General features: G+C 36.8%; 1 long non-coding RNA gene across 2 annotated transcripts in view; it reads right to left on the bottom strand.

Moving 5' to 3' along the window:
* LOC138918956 (uncharacterized) overlaps positions 1-20,116 on the bottom strand; it is a 75,388-nt gene that overhangs the window by 14,275 nt on the left and 40,997 nt on the right. Inside the window, exon 3 of one of the 2 annotated variants that reach the window (XR_011428738.1) lies at positions 15,966-16,037. The exons of the other annotated variant lie outside the window; for it this stretch is intronic. This is a non-coding gene — a long non-coding RNA (uncharacterized lncRNA). The remainder of the gene's footprint in view (positions 1-15,965; positions 16,038-20,116) is intronic. 2 annotated transcript variants of the gene reach the window in all.

Below are 20,116 nucleotides of genomic sequence, written 5' to 3'. Positions count from 1 at the left end.
TTTTTTTTCTACCCCAAAGCCCCCCAGTACATAGTTGTATATCCTAGTTGTAGTTTCTTCTAGTTCTTCTATGTGGGATGCAGCCTCAGCATGGTTTGATGAACAGTGCTAGTTTGCACCCAGGATCCAAACCAGCGAACCCCAGGATGCTGAAACGGAGCATGAGAACTTAACAACTACGCCACAGGCCTGGCCCCTCAACAATTTCTAATTTCTTTCTTCAACCCTAAGTCAGCCAAATTAAGCTATCTTGATTCTCAGGCTTTTGTAAATGATATGTATTCATTTAAAGATGGGTGAGCAATGGTAAAAATAGTTACAACTCTGTATTATTACAAAAGTTCTTTTTGCCACCTAGTTCTTTGAATAGTGTATTTCCTGTGCAAGCTTGTGGGAACTCTAAATCCAGAAACAAAATAGTGGATGAGATGGAATGAACTTTTTCCAGCACCATCTTAACCACACTATTCATTGCTATTTGTCTGGATAAAGCACAAGACTTCAGTTCCAGGGCTCAGTGGATTCACTCCAGAAACATCCTAATACCCTGGCAACAGCAATCTCGTGCTGCTGTCATATATGTCATCATGGCATATATGTCATCATGACACAAATGCATATGTGTCATATATGTCACCATGCTATAATAGAAAATTACATATAATTTTTTGCTATGTATTGGAAATGGTGGGGAGGAGGTGGAGGCTATAGTCCCTAACGCATCAGATTAGAACTCCCGAGGTTCTCTACCTGTTGATTCTTTTTCAGCTCCTTCTTTCATAAGAGAACCTCCCTCTCAGGTACATTTTACAACACAAAATCATAAGTACTATGAAACTTTGGACATATTTTGCTAATACTAGCTATGCCAAGAGTAAGTTATTTAACGGGCCATGTGAAAATAATCAAAAAGCACAGTTTAGTTATCTAAGCTAATTTTATTTCACACTTCATGAAGTGGGCAGTCTCCACTCTCAAGAGTCTGGAGATCTGCAAAGCAAGGAAGAGGGCTGCAGCTTTCAAAGAGGAAGACAATAGGGAATAATAATAGAGCATTTGGCTTAACATGTTTAGCCAGGATTGCATATCTGACCTTATTTAGAACAAGGAAATCGTTACAGATTCTTGGCAGTTGGGGATTGGTTTGCTGGATACACTCTATTTCTCGTCAAGTGGCACATTTACAGGAACACGAAAGTTATCCAAGTTTCAGCTTGCTGACGTGGTGCCTCGGGCAGGAGCCGCTCCATCTTGGGCCTAGAAGTTTATTTCAGCAGCTGTTTGAATTTCCCTAACACCGTTTGACATTTAAGTTAAGGGCAACTGATGTTTCCATCACTCCACCGGCGAGGGAGACGCTAGTGGAGAACAAAGACCATACAGTCTATTAAATATATGTGAGTGACAAAATTAACTTTACCTCATAACATAACATGGGATACAAAATGCAGCACACAATCTCCATCCATGAGGTGCTTATGATCTAATAGTGTATATTACTCTTAGTCATAGATAACTAGTGAAAAAAGTAGGGAAAATAAATTCCATGTGAGAGGACTTTGTGAGTTCAAACACACTACTTCAGAATTACCTTTGGCACTGTTGTGTTAATTAGAAAGAACAGCGATCAAGTTAAACTATTAAGTCTTCAGCATTGGATTCTATATGAGAAAAAGATCATCTGCTAATATTAATGCTACAAAATAGGATCACAGCTCTAGCTTAAACACTTATATACAGTTAAGAGGTGGGACCAGAGAAATGAAATCGTATGTTTGGCTTAGTGAATTTCCCAAATCCCAGATACACTCTCATTCAATAAACACAAAGCAAATTACAAGCACTATTTCTTTTCTAGTAACAATATTATTATCCTATTCTTGGATTAAATCATTCTCGTATTGGACTGGCTTAGATCACATGCCTAGAGTTAATCTTTATGCCTAGGGAAAAGAGATGCACTGATTTGTTAGGACTGCAGTAACCATTAACCTATGGATGGAGAGTGAGAGAAGATGAATTGCCAAATGAGGCAATTGCAGGTAGAATGGATAACGGATGCCCAGGAGGAAACAATGAATGCAACATGGTAGTAAAGGAATAACTTCAGGAAGTCCCCTTACTGCCTTTTATCATTTAAGCAGTCCTCTCAGTTAATGTTCAACCTCTCTAGAAAAAATGCCAAGTCTCCCAAATAGCCTCGCTCTTCCCTGATTTCCTCCAAAGATGAAGGCTGAGGGAAGTTGTGTGCAAACATAAGTTGGTCGGACAAGTTGGGAGTCCTTGGTGCTTTGTCTATTGAATAATCTGGTCTCCATCAGCTTACGTGCCTGCCTCCATCTCATTTTCCATCCCAGAATTCTTTTTACCATCCCCTAATATCACCTACTCTTCACTCACAATAAAGAAAAGTTATGGTCTCAAGAACTGAGACAGAAGTATCTTCACTATCATACTATAGGGAGAAATCTATGTTGCGACAACATATGTCTGGCAATACATACAAATGATAGCAATAACTAACATTTATAAAGTACTATCTATCAGACAGTTGTAAGCACTTTACAATTATTAACTCATGTAAGTAAATTAATCACCATAGTAAATCATGACCTCACACTCCTTTCATTCATTCTGTAAAGAGCAAGAGACTATACCCTGTCAGATATGTTCTTTAGGCCAACTAGGATGAAGAGCCTACAATCAAAAATGTCAAAGTGAAAATCACATTAATAATTCCCCCAGATTTTCTCCTTTACTGCTTCCCCTCCTTTGTAGACATAAAACCACACTGTTGTTTTAATTACAAAGTATTTGCATAGACATTAATAGTATATATTGCAGAATATAGTAATATCAACTCTGGTTTGCTTGACCTTCTCAGGAGCTAACATGGTCTCAGAGCAGAGAAAAGAAAAAGAGAGAGACTTGAAAAGGCAAGCAAACCAAAGAAGGAAGAGACAGGAACATACAACAATAATATATCTAAATCCATCCTCTCAAAACAGAATTGAGGATTTATTTTGATCTACTTCCTCTTCCTCAGCATGATCTCCCAGATTTGCAGCATAATTCTCACTGTTCTTTTGTTCCAGAGCAAAGGGAGAAGCAAAGATTTTGAAGGGAAGGGGGTAGAAATGGAGAAGAAATGGATTGCTGGCCTGGGGTAAATGAGAAGAATACCCAGCTTAGATGGCTTTCCCTGGCTCATCATGCGATATAGAAGAGACATAAAAGAACGTGTGTTTCAGTTTAATTGGGCTGAAGTTACCCGTAATGGCAAGCAGCACAGCATTATGAAAAGATCAAGCAAAGGAAACTGAAAGACTTGGCTTCTGGTTCCAGCTGCTATCAGCTCTTTGATCTTCGGCCTGTCACAATTCTTTGGGCTTTATTTTCCTCTTAACGGTCTGAAACCTAAATACTAATCATAATCACACAAATTCTTTTAAGATATCATATTTCCGTGCCTTACTTAAGACCTATTAAATCAGAGTGTTTATAAAATCTATATTATACAGAAACCTCTTCATGTGATTTCAATAATCAGCCAGTTTGGAAACCACTGGGCCAGAAGATATCTTAATTCTACTACAGTTTAAATGTTCTGATTTTAATTTCTTTGTAAAAAATATATAATCCATATCCCATAAAATTCTCTCTATAAAAGTGTGAAATTTGGTGGAGTTTTGTACATTCAGAAGTTCAACCAGTCATTGCCACTATCTAACCCTAGGATATTTTCATCATGCCAAAGAGAAACTCTCTACCTATTAGCAGTCACTTTATTTTCTCACAGAGATAAAAAATTCAAAATGTGAGAAATCCATTCCATTTCTAGAACAAAAAAGTTAAAAGAAAAACATTAAAGAGACTTAAGATCATTAAACAAATACAACATATAAAACACTTTAGAATCTGATCTGAACAACCACATAAAACTAAGTTGAATTTTTTGTTTCCTGTAGATATATGTATTTCAGTATTACAGGAAAATGATTTCATGTCTAGTATTTACTTTAAAACAATCTGTTGTGAAAACAAGGGGGAGAGAGAGAGATGAAATAATATTGGACATATATTGATAATTGTTAAAGCTGTTTGATGGGTATGTGGCAATTTATTATATTATTCCTTCAAACTCTTAAATATGTTTGAGAATTTCTACAATACAAAATTAAAGCAATAAAGCAAAAAAGTCCTCTTTTTCATGATGCAATCTACTAAAAGACTACTAATGCTTCTTAACTATTTTTATATATGTGTTGGTATTATTGAGAGATATCTCATTTTCTCTTCTTAGGCAACTGGGTAAAACTAATAATGATTTCTTTTGTCCCTAGTTCCCAATTCAAGGCTACATTCCTATTGATACAATCAAGGAGAAAACCCTGTTTTTTAAGCTAAGCTTCTTTCGAAATCTTTAAAGACTGTCTACAATTTCCACATGGTGAAAATTTGCCAAAAAACATTGAGTGGAATGAAAATAGTTGGTTCTAAGCATTGATGGAACACTTGAGAGGTGTAGTTTGTCTGACTTTAGAAGACGGTAGCCACACAGGGAGATATTATTTTCTGTATGGTATCCATTAGCATTAAAACTTATTCCAACATGTGATGGGTGACATCAGTGAAAATATCTTCCTAGTTGTCCCCTAATCCTGTTGGAGGAAGTATTCTATCCATATTGCTATTCTGGAAGCTTTGAAGTTGTTATATGACCTTATGCTCTGGCCACATTGATCAGAATAGAATTCATCTGAACCAAGCTATATTAGCGACTCTGGAAGCTGAGATTCTAGATAAATTCTTCCTCATTGGAAGTAATAATAGCTAAAATCTGGGAAGTATCAACAGTCTTGTTTCCTGGAATACAGAAACATAGATTGAGGGGAAAAAAAACATAACCTATACATGGAGAAAAGCAGAGATAGGAGTTGAAGAGTCCTTGTGGGTTTTGAGTCCCTGCTTTCAGTAATGACTGAAGTCCAGCTGTGTTCCTATCCTTCTTGTAATTTGGTTATTTAAATCACCTTTGGATTCCATAACCCCAAAATTTCTTTTTATGTTCAACTGGTTTTCATTTTATTTTAGTTATTTAGAAACAGACAAATATACTTGCCTATTGCTGTGAATATAATCATTGAAACAAAGGCTTTAGATTAGCACTTTGATCAAGAAGTGGAAAAAGACTGTGAAGTTTTACATACATGCAATACTAAAGGCTTTCCCAAGGGTAAGACCAATGAGTTTGGTTCACTATCAGTTGAAATTTCGCTGTTATTATGAATAGAAGAAAGCCACTCTCAGAACTATTTGACAAGAAAGTGCTCAATAAAGACTTGGAACATCTTTCCAGGCTTAGAAATACAATGAATCTTCAATTCAATGCCCTCCAGTCACTATCATGGATGCTGCTGAAAAATTATGTTTTCTGTAGGTCAAAGTGGCAGCAGAACCCTAAATTAGAGGCAGGCACATATACAAATTTCTCAGTGCTGGAGGAATTGATTTTCTAGGTTGGAGTAAAAAATCATAAACCTTGTTTCTTTTAATGCAAGCCAAAACTTATGGGCTTAGGAATTATAATACTCTTTTTGAATCATGCTTTTGTTAAACTGGCCATAAAATTAAGCCAGGCTCATTTTTGCCAATACATCATCCATAATTCAGCCTGAACCAAATGTAATCCCATTAACGTGAAGAAAAAGAGAGCAATATATATTCTAACACAAAATTTCTTTGAGAATCTAGTGATTCTTAAAACAAGGCTATGGTTATCTGGAAGAACAAATTATAGGAGTTCTGCTGCTAATTGCTACTATGAGTAACTTTAAGTGAGAGATTTCATCACTTATAAAAGTGAAAAATCAAAATCAACTGCATAGAAATGATCACTTCTAACTTGCCATGTAAAAGACTACTTGACATTTCAATTTCTTATGCAAACCAAACTATGACTGTTTCTTCTGGAAATTCACTTCTGTGCAGAAATAGAGTTTACTTTTGATTTTGAGAAGTTTTTTAAATTTATTTACTTCTCCAAAAGTAAACTTCACTTTAGCGTGAAAGACAAAACCGAGAGAGACATAATACTTTATAAGGATTGTTTTCCTATTCTGTCTATGTGAGGGAAATCAATTTCCAACGCACCAAATTTTGTAAAAAATATCTGATGAATAAAATTATGTTCACTCTTCTGGACAGAAAATCTCACTTTCATTAGTTACTCAAAGGGATCTATGACCAATTCTATTCTAAGTACCAGAGATTTTAAACAAATTTATATAGTCTCATGTATTGAGCATTGTAGTAGAGCAGAAGTTGCCACCCCAAAATATGTCTCTCTGACTGGAAGATTATTTTGGGCTAATTTTTGGGGTTTTTTTCTGGGAAAGATTTGCCCTGAGCTAACACTTGTTGTCAACCTTCCTTTGTTTTTTCCCTCCCCAAAGATGCAGTGTATGGTTGTATATCCTATTTGTAAGTCCTTGAGTTCTTCTTTGTGAGCCACTGCCATAGCTTGGCAACTGACAGATGGGTGGTATGGTTCCGAGACCAGAAAACAAACTTTGGCTGTTGTAGCAGTCAGAGTGCAGAACTTTAACCATTAGGCCATCAGGACTGGCTCTGGGCTAACTATTTTTAAGAAGAAGAAAATCAAGAAGAAACTTGGACCTTCCCCCTAACTGCCAGGAAGGAGCTATCACCATAGATAAGTACAGTATATTTTGAACTAGGTGTGGTAGAGAGGGAGGGACTTACCAAGCCCCTTTGATCAAAGTCCTCTCTGTGTTCTACTGTCTCTAGATGGCCCAATAAACCTATATTTACCAAACGTTAACATTAACTCTTTTCATCTTCCTGTAAATTGCCTCCTTCCCCTTTGAAGGCCCAGGATCCTGCCCCCTTCTCCTTAGTCCAGAATGACATATATATTTCATTTTGCCTTACTGTCTGGAATTTTTTATTCCTATGTGAGTTCCTCATGTGCACATAATAAACTTTGTTTGATTTTCTCCTGTTAACCTGCCTAAGTCATTTTAATTATTCGAGGAGCCATAAGAACTGATGAGGATTTTAGGCTGGTTAATTTTAAAACTGCAGATGAGAAGCAGGCTCCAGAGGACTGGAATTTGCGTGCCCTTTGATGAGAGACATTTGCATTTGTGAAGGAAGGGGGGATGGCCTTATCTCTGGAAACTCTTAATGGGGAAGGCAAGGACTTAAGTTGGTTAATATCTGGCAACCTCATGTAACTCATTTAGGGTGGTGGCTTCTGGCCTTTACTTAACCCAATTTGATTCTTATCTAAAAGTTGTGGGACCACCCAATGGCCAGGCCCCACCTGCACTGATACCATTTTAACTTTTTTACATGTTCTTTCCTTTGTCTTGTAAAGAGATGACTCACATATCTATGCCTTAAATTTAGCCTTACTCTCCACCCATGTTTGCAGCAGCAGCTCCCCATGCCAGCAGTAGCTCTGCCTGCCCATGAGTCCTGTCCCCATGCTATTCCATACTACTCTCTAAATAAAAGAGCACTACTGCCAGACCTTGAGAGTCCAAGAAATCTTTCTTTTGACTCCTTGGCTCACCGACCCTGCATCAAGAGCCAAGAGGGGAAGGTGATAATTTCCCCCTCACCTGTAGGGTTCTCTCTGCTTTTGAGAAATTCTAATTATTCGGATTTTACTTACCATGAAAATAGTGGGTTTGGGTAATTTTCTAGCTCATAAGAGAGAACCTAATTGGCATCTTTCTTAAGAAATAAAGAAAAAAAGAATGGTATTGAAAATAAACCTAGAATACCTATTTATATAAACACAAACAAGATTTATCTTTTAGCATTGAAATAAAGTGATTCTGAGATACTGCTATAGTCAAATTGAACAAAGATATACTTAGAAACAAATGACTTTTAGATATTCTTTACCATCAAAAGAAAGGTTAGGTAAAGATTAATAGATTAATAGAGGAAAAATTAGGTACAAGATAGAAGGAAAGGACTTAGAAAAAATGAAACGGTATACAAGCACAATATTCAAGAGCATGTTTAAGGAATCACAGGCTCCGAGACCCTTTCTGTATTTTTTCTTCTGTGTTCCGGGGTTGCACATCACGACAAACGTCTCCAGGCTCCCCTTTCATGCTTTCAAGGAAGAATAATGATGCTCATTTTGATCTAAGGATTTTTTTAAACTGCCAATCAATTAACTATAAAGTATTGAAGAAAGATAATAAAAATAACATTAGAATATTTATTTTATAATACTGACAAATTGTATTTTCAAAATATAGTTATTTCACTGCACTGCTCAGAAAAAGTCTAACTCCATTCCTTAAGCTCATTTAGCTCTTAGTTTTTTGCTTCAGGCACAGCTCTAAACACTTCTCTTCCTTTTCTTCGGCCACATGGAATGATTTCCATTTCTCCAAATGTGCTATCTCCATCCTTTTTTTTAGTATTTCCTTCAAAACATGGAAAATAGTTTCTCTCTTTCTCACTTGCTCTACCACGGGCTAAGTTAGGGAACTTCCTATTGAAACTGATCACCAGGAGGAGATAGAGCTGCTGTGAAACCAGTGGCACAGGGGAAGTACTTGGGGAACTCAAATAATTCCACTTGGGTGCGTCTTAGTATTCTCTTACCCAGTTGTAACTACAAATGGGTGAACAGAGCAACCCTGGCTTGAGAAGCTTATGATTTTGTTTTTTTCCCCCTTTTTCTCCCCAAAGTCCCCCGGTACATAGTTGTATATTCTTCGTTGTGGGTCCTTCTAGTTGTGGCATGTGGGACGCTGCCTCAGCGTGGTTTGATGAGCAGTGCCATGTCCATGCCCAGGATTCGAACCAACCAAACCCTGGGCTGCCTGAAGCTGAGCGCGTGAACTTAACCACTCAGCCACCGGGCCAGCCCCCTTCAGAAGCATATGGATGCCAGGGATTCAGGTTTCTTGGGAATAAAGATTTGGATCACATCAGCAAGAAAATCACCCAGACTTGTAGAGCTGATCAACGAGGATGCGGGAGTCGTAGAATTGATGGTGGAGAAGACAGAGGATGAGTACAAGTCATGGCCCTGGGTTGTTTCGTGTACCCCCAACCTTCTTCTTCTAAGTTTGCCTTCATAAGAAGGAGGTTCCTAACAATGATGGATGAGATACTTTCTTAATGATGGGGAAATAGATGTCCTTAGCACAAGTGGTAGACTGTGGCAGTCATGGAATTCTGCCATTCAGATCTCCCTTCAAGAAGAAACCTGCCATAAAGTGTGAAGTTAGCTGTTTACATGTCATTATGCAATGGTGGATACATGTTACTGTCCAAACTCATAGAACGTATAACACTAAGAGTGAACTCTAATGCAAACTATGGACTTTGCGTGTAATGATGTGTCAGTGTAAGCTTGTCGATTTTAACAAATGTGACACTCTAGTGAGGGATTTTGATAGTGAGGTAGGCTGTGTGTTGTGACTCTAAAACTGTTTTAAAAAATAAAGTCTATTTTAAAAAACTGAGTTACAAACTCAGTAAAACTAACAAAGCAAGTAAAAAAAATTAAGTTACGAGCTTCACTTTAGTCAGATCCCTGCTATTAGAAAATAGGCCTCTTCGGGGTACCTCTAAGTCCCTCCAATTATGTATCTTTGTGTATAATGACAAGCCCAGTAGGGTCATTGAGTGAAAGGTCAAAATTTTATTCTAAAATCCCTACTAAATCCCTAAAAACTCTATCACAGGTATCTGCTCAATGTCAAATCTTTCATAAGCACATAGAGTCTGGTTTCAATTCTCTTAGAACTATCTCAACCTTCATATTACCCTGATATTGACCTAAATAAATCCAACTTACTGTCTGGAAGGCCTTTAAGTACTTTCCAATTGGAAACAGGACCGTTAGCTTACGGCTGTTAGGTTAAGCGTTGTGCCTTTCCTATGTTGAAATTACTTTAAGCCAGTCCTATTTTACCTGGCTCCAGCAGAAACTTACCAAAAGAAAATTTCAAGTCTAATTCCTTCTTGCAGTCCAGAACCAAAAGATTTCATATTACTGAGGCTTGATTAAAGCCAATTTTGTCATCCAATTAACTAACAACTGTTTTAAATCTCAAAGAAAGATTCTCTCTTTATTTTCTACATTATCATCGTTGTTCCATACAATGCCCTGTCTTGTTTATTATTTGCTAGTTTGTTTATCTTTTACCCCCATACTCCTCTTCCATTTTCCTTCCCAATCCATACATAGCCATTTAACTATATTTAACACATAACTTTTTGTTGTATGTCTTCTTGAAAAATCAAATTTTTTTTATGTCCATGTATTTTTTATGGAGTTTGTATTGTTTTTTATATTTTATTCTGGTTCCTTGTATTTTCATTAAGCTTTTTGTTAAAATTCATTTTAACATCTATTCATAATGCTCTTACCCTGCAATGCATCTATCATATTTACTTATCCACTCTGTTAGGGTTAGGTTACCAGGTTGCGTTTAACTGCCTGACACCACAAAGAACACTGGAACGAACTATCTAGTTCATATTCCCTAATAGGCTATATACACAAGAGAAGATTTGCTGAGTTATAAGAATATATTTAATTTGACCAAATGGCACCAATTTGCTTTCTCATATGGCTTCACCAGTCTAAAGTCTGTCTAGTAGGTACCATATATTCTCACATTAACAATATTTGACTACCCAACTTGATTTTTTTCTCAGTAAAATAGGCCTACAGTGATATTTTATTATTGCATTAATTTGCATTTTTCCAATTATTAATTATTTTAACCTCTCTTCATAGGCTTTCTAGATACAGGGTTTCCCCCTTTGGAATTTACCTGTTCACAATCCATTTTTTGACTGGGATCTTGCATTTTCTTGTTAATTTGCAGAAGCTGCTAGTATGTGCTAAATATCCTCTTTTGGTTTTGAATATTATAAATAAATCTTCATGTTCTGTCAGCTATATGTCAACTTTTTCTATGTTGTCTTCCACTAAGGATAAATAATGTAATCCGATTCACAATACTTTGCTTTCTGTTTTGTGCTTTTGAAAAATTTTAGGAAGTCCTTTCTTGCCTCTAGATTAGTAAAGATATTCACCTATTAAGTTTATTGTTTTATCTTTCCAATTTAGGTTTATAATCCAGGTCGAGTTCACCTTTCTACATGGCTTTAGGATATATTTGGGTTTTTATGTCCCTACCTTAGCCCAGTTTTCTATACTATCTAAGAATCTGCCTTTTCCTCCACCGATTTGTGCTGCCTTCATAATGTACTAAATATCTTATAAATAAAATGTTTCTAAGCTGTCTTTTCTCTGTCTGCTGCTTTTCTATTATTGTGTCTTTGAGGCATGTCATATTCTAGGCCAAATAACTTCTTTTTATTCCTCTTTTTAAAATTGATCTAACTGTTCTTGTACAGTTTTTCCTCCATATAAATTTTAGAATGAATTTATCAGGTCTCTGAAAAAAATCAAGTTGAATTCTGTTGGTAGCTGACTTGAATTTATACATTAACTTGGAAAGAATCGAATTCATTTAGGTTATTATGTATTTCCCTCCAGGAACATGGACTATGTCTCTTTATTTAGGTAAGCTTTAATGTCCTTTATCTCATTTACAAACTTTTCTCTAAAGGAGTCTTTTATGTTTTTGGAGAAGTAGTTACTAGATACTTTAAAGCTTTCCGACATTAAAAATCAACTGTTAGAAGCATAACTTACATTTAATAAGATTTATGGCTTTAGTGTATAAGGTTCAGACATTTGACAATGGTATGCAGATGATAACTATCATTATATGTACGATCTTCATGAAAGCTGATATTTGTTTTTACAGTTTATAATGATTAAGAAAAATCAAAATAATAATAATATTTTTTGACATGTGAAGTGACATAAAATTCAAATGTCAGCATCTGTAAATATTTATTAGAACACAATCACATTCATTCTTTTACTATTGACTATAATAGCTTTTGCACTACAGGACAGAGTTCAATAGTTGCAAAAGAGACCACATGACCTGTTAAAGCTAAAGTATTTACTATTTGCTCCTCGGAAAAAGTTTGCCAATCTCTACTCCAGTTGATTCATGCCTCCATTCTACTGTACTACAATTAATTATCATCACCTTTTCTCTCAAACCAACAACACATTTACATATGTTTACTCCCAGCTCATGACATTGTGTTCTAGTTTAATAAGACAAGTTTAACAATCAGAAGAGAACTTGACTTTTTATTAGAATCTTATCAATAAATTTACTTGTCTATAAGCATCTCAACCTACACGATATGTCTGCTCATATTTTTTCCATAGATTAACTCTTAACTAGAAGCTCTTAACTAAAAGCCAATCTCTCTCCTTGTGCAGTAAATTTTAAAATTTAAACCAACGTAAACTTTAAACTGCATTTCCTCTATCTTTTTCCTACAGCATCAACTTTTCACTTTCCTCTGGATCAACAAATAATATGCTATTATGTCTCTCATTCTTTAAAAATAAAAACTTCAACTCTATTTGTAATAAGATACCAATACTCAACTATTAGAATGGTTCTAAAAATAGAAACAAAGCAATATCTGACAATACCAAGTGCTAACAAGGATGCAGAGCAACTGGAGCTCTCATATACTGCTAGAAGGAATGCAAAATAATACTAGCACATTGGATAACCATTTGGCAGTTTCTTTTAAAAGTAAGCATACACTTAAGATACAACCCAGCAATCTCAGGGATAGGTTTTATCCAAGGGAAATGAAAATGCGTATTCATACAAAGACCTCTATGTAACTAATTTTAACAGCTTGTTAAGTAATTAACAAAAACTGTAAACAACACAAAGTCTCTCACTTGGAGAAACAGTCTGTGGCATATCCATACAATAGAAGACTCAGCAATAAAGAGAAATAAACTACTGATATATGAAGTATATATTATAATTTAATTATGGCAAGTGAAAGAAGTCGTATCTAAAAGCATACGTACTGTATGATTCCATTTATATGACATTCTGGGAAAGACGAAACAACAGAGACAGAAAGTACATCAGTTGTTGCTAGAGAACGGGAATGAGGAGAGTCAAACATGAAGGGGCACATGAGAAATTAGAAGTTGATGGAACTTTCTATATCTTGATTGTGTTGGTTGTTACACAACTAAGAGCATTTATCAAAACTTACAGAATTTTACATTAAGGGGCCAATTTACCACATGTAGGTTAAACCTTAATGATAATACATTTTTTTTTTAATGAACAGAGTTTTCAACTGAAAAAATTGTTTTAAAAGGGCTAGAGTATATGGCAAGAAGCAATAAGAAATGAAACCATAAATAATGGCAGGAATCAATGAAACAGTGAAGAAGAAACATACTATAAAAAATTAAACCAAAAGCTGGATCTTTGAAAAGACTGATTAAGTTAGATAAACATCCTGGCAAGTTGAATCAAGAAAAATAGAGAAAACATACAAACAAAATATTGAATGAAGCAGGAAAAACTACTGATTCAAGAAAAATATCACAACAGAGAGCATTATGAGCTAATGTACAATAATAAATTTGAAAACCTACATGAACTAGCCTTTGAGGTAAATCACATTCCCAGTGAGTTTTTCTGCCAAGATAAAGCATCAGCCTCCTGAAACAGCCGAGGATGGAGGTCCCCAGTCAGCAGGCCAGTGCAGGCTGGTGTGCAGGGGAAGGTGAAGAAGCGTGGAGGACATTATGCCAAGTGAAATAAGCCAGACACAGAAGGACAAATGCTGCATGATCCCACTTTTCTAAGGAACCTCAAATAGTCACACTCATAGAACCAGAGAGTGGAACAGTGGTTACCAGGGGCTGGGGGAGGGGGAAATGGGGAGATATTGTTCAAAGGGTACAAAGTTTCAGTTACACAAGATGAGAAAGTTCTGGAGATCTACTGTACAAAATAGGGACTATAGCTGACTGTGTCCTATGCTTAAAATTTTGCTGAGAAGCTAGATCTTATGTAGAGCACTTTTACCACTGAAGGAAAAAAAAATTAATTAAAAAGAAAGGGTGGCAGGAGGAAATTTTTGGAGGTGATGGATAAGTTTATGGCCTTGATTGTAATGATGGCTTCACACATGTATACTTATTACTAAACTTATCAGGTCATATACATGAAACAAGTTCAGCCTTTCATATGTCAATCTTGCCCCAATAAAGTGTTGCTTTTTTTAAAGTGCTGCTGTATTCATTCTTGTCACTGTTGAGTGGGGGGCCTATAGTCAGTAGAGTCACCTGGCCTGGTAACCTTCCTGCCCTAACCATTATGCTCAGTTACTCTTGTGTCGCCATAATAATATTATGATTTTCTATGCATACTAAGCTATGAAAAAAGATTGGGAAGCACTGCTTTCAAGCAGTGTCAAAACAATAAAACCCTTTGAGACAACAAAGGCATTTTTATTTATTCTCATTAGCCATTAGTATTCAATTATTTCTGCTCTTCAAATCCTGTGCTGAAAACCACTGGCTTCCTCATAAACACCCCAGGGCATTTTGAATTCAAGACATATTGTGACAATTTATTAATAATATCCCTATTCAGATTACTATGCTCTACCTACAGTCATGTAATTTATTACATTTTTTTAATGGACTTCCATGATGAGAAGGCACAAGGCCATGGAACTCTGGGAATATGCAGTATGTCAGCATGTTTTCTGTGCTCTCACAAACTATTGATTTCTAAAAGCACAGTAGTTCCCTAAAGGGTCAAACACCTTGCAGCGTTATTTTATGTCACTTGCTCTGAGCACAATTCAATATAGGACAAAGCCTTCTGTGACCTCTCCCTCTTGGGGGTATCCTGGAAATAGAATTTCTCTGGACTGGGGACTTCGGGGATGATCATTGTGTAGAAACCTAGGAGAAGGGCAGGGATAGTGTCATTTTTCTTTGTTACACTTCACTTTCTGACATCTTCTATCCACAGAATGTAGATGGGAATAACCTCTAGTGCTTCAATAGCTATCGGCTGCCCGAAGTCCTGGCACTGTACTTCTTAAAAGTTGGAGCATGTCCTAATCATGTCTAGCAGTCTTTGCATGAGCCCTTTGTCTGGACATAATAACACATAGTAACAGCAGGAGCTGACTCTTCTCAGAGCCGCCATGTACCTGAGGTGAGGATCGGCTTCAGTATCTGAGCTCCCTAGCAATGATCCAATCAGCAACTGTCATGGGGAACGCTTTTCATAAAATAACTTGAACGTATGGCCAGCTGCAGGCCCCTCTCCAGATTCCCTAGTGCTTCTATGTGCACTACTTCTACCCTGTTGGCCGCCCTAACTCCAGGGGATTACGATATCTAGAGCAAATCTGGCACATGCTTGAGGCCCAGGAATAATGCATGTCTGTAACCCTTCTGACATTTCTGACTTGCCCTTGAGATAACCTCCAACACTTAAATATTTCTGGTATCACAGATATTTGCCCTTGTGCCAGATGACAATGGCCAGTCTTACATTAAAGGATGCAAGCATTGTTTATACTGGAGCCAAATGTTTAAGGAAAACACTCTCCATACTTCCAATACTTCCTTCTCTTCTGCTTAGACTGAGCTTTCAATTTTGTGTTTGCTTTTTTTTTCTAAGTGACTATCAGCATCTTGAGAAGAGCAATTATTGTGAGTCCTTCAGTCTCTAAAGCGACTGCGTGCTCTTTCCTCTTCTTCCTTTGTTACAAACTTCAGGATGAGATATAAGTTACAAAAATCACATTTAGTAAATACTTCAAATAAATTCTAGCTAAAAGGAAAGTCCCTTCTCAGTATGTCTCAGAAAAACAAATAATAAATGTGATCTCTATAAAAGCAATATTTTCCATTTACTTCTTAATACTCTTTCTTAGATGATATCTGGAAGCCAAAACTTCCTCTTGTACACCTCTTTTATTCCAGAAGCAACTTGTCAAACCCTTACCTTTCTGTCTTTATGCCGCACTGATCTTTTTGTCCAAGAAGACTATTCTTCCCAAGACTTAGTCCCAAAAGTCTATTAGGGTGAAAAAAAGCAGATGAAGACTATAGGTGAGCGTACAATTTTCAGCTCAGAATGTCCATTCTACAGGCATGGCCATAGTCTGAAAACACATGTGAATATAGTTAACAAAATATTTATCACTATTATATTATAATGCATCATGTGGCCAATGACATTACATGATATGTTAGCCATGTTGTCCCTTATTGTCAATGCATAACACAATGCACCGTGTAAAAGTGCAATAAACTCAGTGCACTAGCACTACGTTCCCTTCACTCCCTGAGTTGCCTCAGATGACTTGTGTCTCTGACTGTCACTAAATAAATGTGTGCCTTTAGCATACCACTGAAGGGATTCCATCTGTTAAAGAGAAAACCATGAGTAATATCTATGTGTTTGGGCTTTATGGCTAGCTATATAATTAATTCATAAATTACGCACTGATGAAAACTTCTCCTTACCACTGGAGAGCAGTTGAGAATAAGCCAGAGAGAGTGGCTGTCCTCAGGGAGTAGATTATGTAGAGAGAATGATTGCCTGTGAGATGTACAGAGAGGAACACTGTGATATAAGAGCATACATTGGGGAACTTCAACCTGGTCTACGAAGTTAGGGAAGACGTCATACCAAAATGACATTACGCTCAGATTATAAGGAAAAGTAGACATTACTGAAGTGAAACTAAAGAATTAGACGGGTCAGCTCAATCTAAACAGAGGATGTGGTGTATGGGAAACACCAACTAGAATGAAAATGAGGCATATTTGAGGCACTGGAAAGAAGTCCAGAATATTTGGGTGCCGAGTAAGGTGAATTGGGTCTGGGAAGGAAGCTAAAGCTTCGTGGGGAGACCCTTATAAACCGTATTAACTATTTCAGATTCTATAGCAAGAGCAATGGAAATTCATTGGCAAATTTTAAGAAGAACTGACACAGCTGGAGTTTTATTTGGGAATAATGTTTTGGAGTAGGACAAGTGGATGCAGGGAAACCAACAGGAGATTATTGCAGTGGTCGGGACAAAGATGTGGTGAACCAACCTAGTGGCAGCATGCTGAGACATCAGTATATGGTTTAAGAAACATTGAATAGATAGAATCGATCAACTGGATTTGGTGATTGTCATATGCAGTGGGGGACAGAATAAAAAAAAACAGGGGTATTTCCAGTGTTCAGTAATTGTGGATTATTTAATGAGATAGAGAAACCTGGAGAAGGGGCAAAATTTGTGAAAAAAAAGGTGAATAAATCTAATTCTTGACATTCTGAGTTTGAGGTATAGGAACTGTCCATCAAGCATATAGAGGATGAAATTAGGAAATTATCTGTTTATAGATGATAACTGAACCTTTGGATTGAATGCATGCACATGAGTGTGTGTTCAAATGCTTGATTGCTTTATCCTTTCAGATGGAACCAGTTAAAGCGTGTCTAAATGTGGTTGAGATAGGACCAATGAAGGAAAGACTTTAATATAGGACTGAAAAGGAGTAATTTTGTAGGTGAACAATTTCTTGGATATTTGTAATTATCCATTCTTTCTAAGGAGAGTGGTTTCTGATAGTAGAAGGTCTTTAATCAATTGAGTACAAGTCATTATTGTCAATAGAGTGGCTTTCCCCATAGCTGAGAAAAGTTTTAAGAGATGAAGCAAGTATTCATTTAAGAGAAATTTGAATTAGCTCACTTTTCCTGCATGAAAAAAAAAGTGAGAGAGAGATTGAGACCTAAAGGAGGAATACCTGGGAGTGGGAAAAGTAGAAGCAGAGTTACTGGGCTCTTTACAAGTGAAGGAAAGAAAAGGGACATAATGCGGGCAACAATCTAAAGAAACTGAGGGATAGACAATAAACAATTTAAATTGGGTTTTTCTGTTTTTCTTCTTTTTTTTTGAGGAAGTTAGCCTTGAGCTAATGTCTGCCACTAATCCTCCTCTGTTTGCTGAGGAAGACTGTCCCCGAGCTAACATCCATGCCCATCTTCCTCTACTTTATATGTGAGACACCTCCCACAGCATGGCTCGACAAGTGGTGTGTAGGTCCACACCCGGGATCTGGACTGGTGAACCCCCAGGCCACCAGAGCGGAATGTGGGAACTTAACTGCTGCACCACCGTGCCAGCCCTAAATTGGGTTTTTGAGTGAAATTCTACTCAGTGTTTGACATAAAACCACTCTTCAATTCCCCCAAAAATCCTTAGTAAAATCATCACTTCTTACCAATACCCTAATGTAAGTTGATTCTTTGTATTAAACGTAAAGAACAACGTGTTTTCTATCAAAGAGGCCCTTGGACCAGTCAACATATGCATGAACATTTATTGCACAAGGTCTTTTATGTGATGATGGAGAAGATGGGAGTCAGAACACAGGTGTAAGAGTGGCTCTTAGGGTGAATCACACCTTTCAGTTATAATAGGTAGAAAAATTTTTAAAAAATGGGGGTGGATGAGCATAGAAAATTCTCATAGCAAGGTCAGTTGCTGAAATGGATGGGTGAGGTGAAGTTATTGCCAATTTAATAATGGGGAAAATTAAAATAATTACAATGAGATGTTGATGTAAAATTGCCAAAAAGCATTAAGAACAAATGTGGGTGCCAATCTGCCCTCCTACGAGGTAGGCTCCATAGGCAGAGCATAGCTGTGGATGAGAAGATTGGCTGAATTCTGCCTAAAGACTGGCATTTTCTCGTGATGGTGTGATGAAAGGACAAGAAGGCAAGGGAGCCCACCTACTGCTTTGACAATTTTTATTCCTAAGAGTCTCTCCTCCAGAAGGTGACGTTCTTGAGATGTTCCATCTCCAGTATGTTTAAAATACTATTTCCATTATGCAGAAGAACAAATCTTTTTTAAAAAACACTAGCTTTCTAATTCCTATTTTATGCAAAAAAGGTCAAAACCGGACAAGTTCAAATGGATTCCTGTTAACATCACATATGACTCACAAGATGTACTCTTATTTACCCAGCGTCACCAGTAAAAACATTTGCTTTCCAGCTCCAATTTTTGAAAAAAAGAAGCCATTATCCTGCTTTATTATCTGAGGCAGTAGGTGGTAGTCTTGAACTCGGAGCAACAATTTATTTGATCAGACATAGCCCATCCAAGTGTTTTAACCACAACAGCTAGGAAATTCCCAAATACAAACCGCAGATTTGGAAATGCTGGCCTGTGGGAGGGACCATACACTGCTGCAATGTCTTAAGCATTCCTCCACAAGTCTTTACAATGGTTTATTAGCAACAGTCACATTAACATTTAAATTATAAACGAAAAACCCAAGTGAATACTCTTTAGAAGGCACCAGTCCAAGAGCAGTTACATGTTTTTGGGCTTTCCCTTTGTCTATTTGTTTAACAGGATGAGTAACGACATTCTGAAAAGCCTGGAAGGAGGATATAAAAATATAAAGCCATCTTAGAAAACACAACTCAGACGTGACCCTTCCATAACTGTAAATCATGATAGCAAAGGAAATTTCCTTCTACGGTTCCTTCCCTCAGGCCTCTCACCTTTTAAGTAATGGCCAACCAGAGACAATGTTTTCAGTGTTGCCCACTTGGAAATTTGTAATCTGGAAATATTTTCATCTACTGCCTCTACTGAACAACAAAGTAAAACGTAAAAGTAGATATTCATGGAATGAAAAGACACATTATTTAAATGGCATTGGTTTCTACGGCCTTCATAAAAATAATCCACGCTTGTGTTTTTATCACATGGCCTCAGAACTTTCTTTTGGCATGCAATAAGAACCTCTCATGTTCTGAGATGTCTAGCACATCTACTGACCATTGAAGAATTCATTCCTAACCTAAAAATTTGCCTTAACAGCAATAAATACTGTGGTACTGTCAAGCAGGAAGAAACATTATTTCTTCAATGTTTTTAATGAGGTTCTTATAGCAGCATGCACAATGGATATAAATGCAAGTGATATTTAAAAACATAGATCATTCATCCTCATGAAAGACCAATTAAATCAGAAATTCATGGTAGAGGGGTCCAGATATCAGTCTTTTAAAAAAATACCCTAGGTGATTCAAATGTTCAAATGAGTTTGAGAACCACTGACATGGACCAA

Source organism: Equus caballus, chromosome 19 (genome assembly GCF_041296265.1).
Source record: "Equus caballus isolate H_3958 breed thoroughbred chromosome 19, TB-T2T, whole genome shotgun sequence".
NCBI lineage: Eukaryota > Metazoa > Chordata > Mammalia > Perissodactyla > Equidae > Equus > Equus caballus.
This window is presented reverse-complemented; position numbering and strand designations above follow the sequence as displayed.